Source organism: Leptodactylus fuscus, chromosome 7 (genome assembly GCF_031893055.1).
Source record: "Leptodactylus fuscus isolate aLepFus1 chromosome 7, aLepFus1.hap2, whole genome shotgun sequence".
Classification (NCBI taxonomy): domain Eukaryota; kingdom Metazoa; phylum Chordata; class Amphibia; order Anura; family Leptodactylidae; genus Leptodactylus; species Leptodactylus fuscus.
Genome location: NC_134271.1, coordinates 101115804 through 101122696, shown reverse-complemented (window position 1 = coordinate 101122696; position 6893 = coordinate 101115804). Strand labels below are relative to the sequence as shown.

The window sequence follows — 6893 nt, the reverse complement described above, 5'->3', positions numbered from 1 at the left end:
ACGAAGAATTGAGGCAGTTCTGAAGGCTAAAGGGGGTCCAACCCGTTACTAGCATGGTGTACCTAATAAAGTGGCCGGTGAGTGTATTTCTTAAAGAGGTTTTCTAAGAAAAAAAAAAAGTTGTTTTTTAGAAAGTGTCTTTTAGTGCTATTAATGGGTTAATATATGTAACTAGAGATGAGCGAACAGTGTTCTATCGAACACATGTTCGATCGGATATCAGGGTGTTCGCCATGTTCGAATCGAATCGAACACCGCGTGGTAAAGTGCGCCAAAATTCGATTCCCCTCCCACCTTCCCTGGCGCCTTTTTTGCACCAATAACAGCGCAGGGGAGGTGGGACAGGAACTACGACACCGGGGGCATTGAAAAAAATTGGAAAAAGTCATTGGCTGCCGAAATCAGGTGACCTCCATTTTAGACGAATAGTGGATTTCAAATCCGGGTCATATGAGAATGTGAACTTTGTGACTATGAGACAGGGATAGCTGTACAGGCAGGGATAGCTAGGGATAACCTTTATTTAGGGGGGAATGTTATTAAAAATAACTTTTTGGGGCTCTATCGTGTGTGTAATTGTGATTTTTGTGAGATAAACTTTTTCCCATAGGGATGCATTGGCCAGCGCTGATTGGCCAGAGTACGGAACTCGACCAATCAGCGCTGGCTCTGCTGGAGGAGGCGGAGTCTAAGAGCGCTCCACACCAGTCTCCATTCAGGTCCGACCTTAGACTCCGCCTCCTCCATCAGAGCCAGCGCTGATTGGCCGAATTCCGTACTCTGGCCAATCAGCACTGGCTAATGCATTGTATTGGCGTGATGAAGCAGTGCTGAATGTGTGTGCTTAGCACACACATTCAGCTCTACTTCATCGGGCTAATAGAATGCATTGGCCAATCAGCGCTGGCCAATGCATTCTATTAGCTTGATGAAGCAGAGTGTGCACAAGGGTTCAAGCGCACCCTCGGCTCTGATGTAGCAGAGCCGAGGGTGCGCTTGAACCCTTGTGCACACTCTGCTTCATCAAGCTAATAGAATGCATTGGCCAGCGCTGATTGGCCAATGCATTCTATTAGCCCGATGAAGTAGAGCTGAATGTGTGTGCTTAGCACACACATTCAGCTCTACTTCATCGGGCTAATAGAATGCATTGGCCAATCAGCGCTGGCCAATGCATTCTATTAGCGTGAACTGAGTTTGCACAGGGGTTCTAGTGCACCCTCGGCTCTGCTACATCAGATTGCTACATCTGATGTAGCAGTGCCGAGTGTGCATCAGATGTGTAGTTGAGCAAAACTGACTCAGCACTGCTAAGTCTCTGCATTCGTATAGGAATGCATTGGCCAGCCTTCGGCCAATCAGCGCTGGCTCTGCCGGAGGAGGCGGAGTCTAAGGTCGGACCTGAATGGAGACTGGTGTGGAGCGATCTTAGACTCCGCCTCCTCCAGCAGAGCCAGCGCTGATTGGTCGAGTTCCGTACTCTGGCCAATCAGCGCTGGCCAATGCATTCTATTAGCCCGATGAAGTAGAGCTGAATGTGTGTGCTTAGCACACACATTCAGCTCTACTTCATCGGGCTAATAGAATGCATTGGCCAATCAGCGCTGGCCAATGCATTCTATTAGCGTGAACTGAGTTTGCACAGGGGTTCTAGTGCACCCTCGGCTCTGCTACATCAGATTGCTACATCTGATGTAGCAGTGCCGAGTGTGCATCAGATGTGTAGTTGAGCAAAACTGACTCAGCACTGCTAAGTCTCTGCATTCGTATAGGAATGCATTGGCCAGCCTTCGGCCAATCAGCGCTGGCTCTGCCGGAGGAGGCGGAGTCTAAGGTCGGACCTGAATGGAGACTGGTGTGGAGCGATCTTAGACTCCGCCTCCTCCAGCAGAGCCAGCGCTGATTGGTCGAGTTCCGTACTCTGGCCAATCAGCACTGGCCAATGCATTTCTATGGGGAAAAGTTAGCTTGCGAAAATCGCAAACTGACAGGGATTTCCATGAAATAAAGTGACTTTTATGCCCCCAGACATGCTTCCCCTGCTGTCCCAGTGTCATTCCAGGGTGTTGGTATCATTTCCTGGGGTGTCATAGTGGACTTGGTGACCCTCCAGACATGAATTTGGGTTTCCCCCTTAACGAGTTTATGTTCCCCATAGACTATAATGGGGTTCGAAACCCATTCGAACACTCGAACAGTGAGCGGCTGTTCGAATCGAATTTCGAACCTCGAACATTTTAGTGTTCGCTCATCTCTATATGTAACCATATAGTTTTTAGCGTGTTTTGAGTGATTTCTGGGTGTCTCTGGCATCTTCTGTTTTTGTTTACCTGCTTCTTGCTATGTAACTTCCTTACTAACCCCTCTCACCCTCCGTCTCTCCAGCTATCCTGTTCTTCTCTACATATCTCAGCCCATCCCCTGACCAATATTATATACTTACCCTCCATTATTCTTCCTGTGAGGTGGCTCCTTCTCCTGTACTGTGTGCTCTTCTTCTTCAGCAGGGGTGAACCTACCCCTTTCACCACCCGAGGCGAACGACAGAAAGCCCCCCCCCTCCCCCCGGAGGAGGGGGTGGAGCGGAAGGGACGTGGCGGCGATAAGGGGGCAGGGCAAATCAAAGGGGCGGGGCTTAGCGACATTCACAGGCAGAGAGCAGGCACGGAGATGACCTGCTCTCTGCCTGAGCGTGAGGGGAGGCTGCTTCAGCGGCCTCCCCAATCCACCGCTCGGTGCTAAGCCAGTCCAGGACAGCTTGTCCTGGACTGGCTTAGGTAAGCAAAAATGCCGCCCTCCCTGGGGCCCTGACATAGCGCCGCCTGAAGCGGTCGCTTCAGGTCGCCTCATGGGAGGTGCGGCGCTGTTCTTCAGTGATGAGTCACCTCTAATGCGCATGCGTGGACGCGCAGTAGAGGTGAAGCATTGGCAGCAGGGCGCGCACACTGCTAGAAGAGTGCACATCCTGCCAGTAAAGAGGGATGGTAAGTATGATGGAGTAAGGGGGCGGGTGGGAGAAGTAGTGCCAATCCATTTCTGGAAATGGGGAAATGGATCGGCACAGGATATTCAGAACATGTCCCTGGGCCGCACCAGCAATATGTAGTAAATATACATTTTTTTTTTCTTTATTAATAATGTTATTTAGAAAGTAGGGGGTTTAGATTAGTGTAGAGATTTCAAATAATCCCAGACAACCCCTTTAAGGCCAAACTGGGCGCCCAACATAATTTAAAGGACATGGAAACTTCAGTGACGCATAATATAGTTCAGGTCACTGACTGCATGACTAATATCACATCAAGACTATAATCCTTTTCAAAGAAGATGCTTTTATATCTATTTCCCAACCTCATGTAACTTGCCCTGCATATTGTGTTCTTCATACAATCTTATGTCATATTTGGAACTGACAAGGAATTTGGCACTCACCTTATAGGGTGTTGGATAGATTTAGGGTAAGTTCGCACTACTGTTAAAATGTCCATTGCTCTCCTCTGTCATAGGATGAGCACAATAGACATTAACAGTAATAGAGCAAGTGTATCTGTACATATTATATACAGAAAAAACTAAAAGACATGACTGAGGCCTTCCTGTCACGATTGTTCCTTTTTTTTGTTCTTAGAAGAAAATGATGTGTATGCAGAACCATGTCTTCCGTTACAAAAGTAAAACTAGACAATTTTTTATTTTTTTTTAAATTAATTGGAACAAACGACAGACAGAGGGGACTCTGCGTGCATCAGTCACTACGTTGCCGTTAATGTCCGTTGCTCTCATCCAGAGACCAACAGCCATTAAACATTCTCTTACTTATCCCTGCCTCCAAATCTGTCTTTTCTGTACAGTGCTTGATTCAAACATGGCTGTTGTCAGGGTATTTTAGCAGAACAATCTGTACCAGCTTTCTCAGTTTACAATGACAGTTTAATTTCATCTTGCTAGTCCGCCCTTCATGAAATTAATATATAGTATTAATAAATGTTGACGTTGGACGAAGTCTTATTTAATAAGGCTCCTGCTGTGACGGTTACTTCAGTCATGCAGCTAGTGTCCTCAACAACCGTGAATTGACTTTTTCTGTTTGCTCTAATATACACAGTCATCTGCCTCCTAGTTTATCACAGAGGTATTACAGGTTTAGCAAACCTAATCTTAATCCTTGCATGGATTAAATGATAAACTTTCTAATATACTTTCTGTATGAATGATTTATGTTTTCCGAGATCTCTGCTTGCTGTGAGTAAAGTGGTTGTGCAGTCCCAAAAGGATTTCATAATGATGACAATCTGTAAGATGGATCCCACACAAGTAAGGCTAGATTCACATTAGTGTTTGAAGTTTCCATCCCCAAACCCGCGTGAAAAAATAAGCAGGACTTTTCTCTCCGCATTTTTCAGGCAAAAAAAAAACTCTGTGGACCCTATTATAGTCTATAGGGCACACAGGTTACGGCTTTATAAACAGATTAGGTTTCCAATCTTCAGCTTCCCAAAGGACAGAAAGGTGAACACTAGTGTGAACCTAGCATAACCTGTTCTGGCAGCTTCCAGATATCAGAAGTCGCAGTCGTGGACAGGGAGCATGTGCGCAGGCTTTGCTATTTAAAGTAATAGCAGCGGTGCTGTAGCCCCATCTGCTGTATAGCAATGGTTCCTGTTGGGAGGTGCAGCGCTGCTCTTATTACTTAAATAGGAGAGCCTGCACATGCTCCCCATATAGGTTCAAGTACATGGAAGTTCCCGGAAGAGCTGATCTTCATGGGGTCCAGGGGTCAGACCTACACAGATCAAATATACTGATGACCTCTCCTGTGGATAGGTCAATGGTATGAAAAATGCTTTTGGGACCAGAAAATCCCTATAAATAAGGTTTACTGTCAGTGAATAATTTGTTCTGGTCATGTGACAGATACAAAGGTGCATGGCTTGTCACAGTTATCAGAGGTCTATACTTTAACAAACCATGTACCTCTGTGTCCACCACATAGCCAGAACACAGTGTTCACAGGAAGTACGCAAAGAAGGTTCCCTACCGAATAACAGCAAGCAGAGATATTGCAATCTCATACGAAATTGAAGTATTTGTTGAAACGGTAATATTACCAGATAACCTGCTGCAAGCATCATCCAAGTGCTGGTGGTAGAACCTGCACTACAAAGTGACATGTCTGAGTTTCATGCACAGAAGCTTCTGTGTAGCTGTAGCAAAAAATAAAAAATACTTTAACTTGACTTGCAGTTTAACATGCTACATAATTTATTTTTTTAAAGAAATAATGCCACATGGTTACACTGTGTAGTCCTAGTCTAAGCAAGTGTTTTTTGTTTTCTTCAATCCTGGTAAGACATCTACTACCTCTAGATGTGAAAGGTATATAAAAAAAACACTTGTCTGTGGCCATCAGAGTAGATCCACAGTTGTCAACAATTCTTGGAATCATGTAAGGGGCATTGCTGACAGAAAAGTGGCTGGGTGTGGAAAAATTTATTCCAATGGAGTAGACAGTGGGTGGTTTGAAGGACAAATTTTAAAGGAGATTTAATTGACCCTAAAATTGACCCATCCTCATAATAGATCATAAATATCAGATTGGTGAGAGCCTTGACATCCAGCACCCCAACTGATACAGAGAATGGAGCCAGAAGCAGGCAGCACTTCTCTCTATGTAGTGCCTACTCAGAGTTGCTGAATCTTAGATCCTTCAAGTGAATGAGAGATGACCTGCAATACCCTAGTCTGGTCTACTTCTTGCTCAATTGTCTATCAGCAGCTTAAAACAGTTGATTTCTGAGGGTACTGGGTGTCATACCACCACCAATTTGATATAGATGATCTATCCTTAAGATGGAGCATCAATATTTATAGCCCAGAAAATCCCTTTAATTATTACAGATTATGTTGCCAACTATGCATATCCTAGTAATATCATGAGAATCTGTCACAAGACAAGCGCTTTATAGATCTCCAGTAGAGATGAGTGAATAGTATTCATAACTCTAGTTTCGAATACCTCGCTCCCATAGGAATGAATGGAAGCTGCCGAACACCAAGTGGTTAAGCGCCAGGCGCTTTCATTCATTCCTATGGAGCGAGGTATTCGAAACTAGAGTTTCAAATACTATTCGCTGATCTCTAATCACCACCGAGTAACACATACAGTACCTGAAACACAAGCAGGAGTGTGCAAAACTGATGAGCACAGCTTGATAGATGTTGCTTACAGTGGAAAACCGCCATCTTGAGTACAAGCCAAAGAAAACCAGATCCATGGTAAGCAATCTCATCATCTTTATTAGTAGTAATGTATTTGTATGATAAGATCTTAGATGACAATGATATACACCTGACATTCAGAAGACGAGAGACATTCCTAGGTATAGTACTCCAGGTACTACCAATTCATGTAACACTTATGTACAACCAGCCCATCTGAAAATACCACCACTTGTCCACTTCAGAGCACAAAACCCAACATCGAAGTACAAAATGGCTGCTCGGATGATTTCTGGGAAGTAATAAAGAATATATACAGAGCTTGTTCACCTCTTGGACATTCCAATTTAACAAGGAGCCATCACCTCTCCGGACGTGCTTGTTCTCCTCAGGAAATAATTCTGGGGCAGATTTTCTTGGAACTGTGCAGCTTGATCGTTGGTCTATGAACTCACCTACTCCTCATACACCCACCGAGTAGGGCTGGACAAGTAATAGAAAAATTACCAAAATAGTCTATCAATCTGGGTAACCAGTTCAGTCATCTCAGAATTACAAGCCGGCATTTTAGAAATGACCAAAAATGTCTGAACTGGAACTGCTATTATAATGTGGGTTCTCTTCAGACCCCAAAGTATAAGTAGTGGAGGCCTAGGAGGAGGGAAAAAAAGTGT

The 6893-nt window shown here is 44.6% G+C and overlaps 1 protein-coding gene across 1 annotated transcript in view; it reads right to left on the bottom strand.

Annotated features, from left to right (window-relative positions):
* Window positions 1-6893, bottom strand: part of KLC1 (kinesin light chain 1) — a 186044-nt gene that overhangs the window by 112010 nt on the left and 67141 nt on the right. The gene's annotated exons all lie outside the window — the stretch shown is intronic.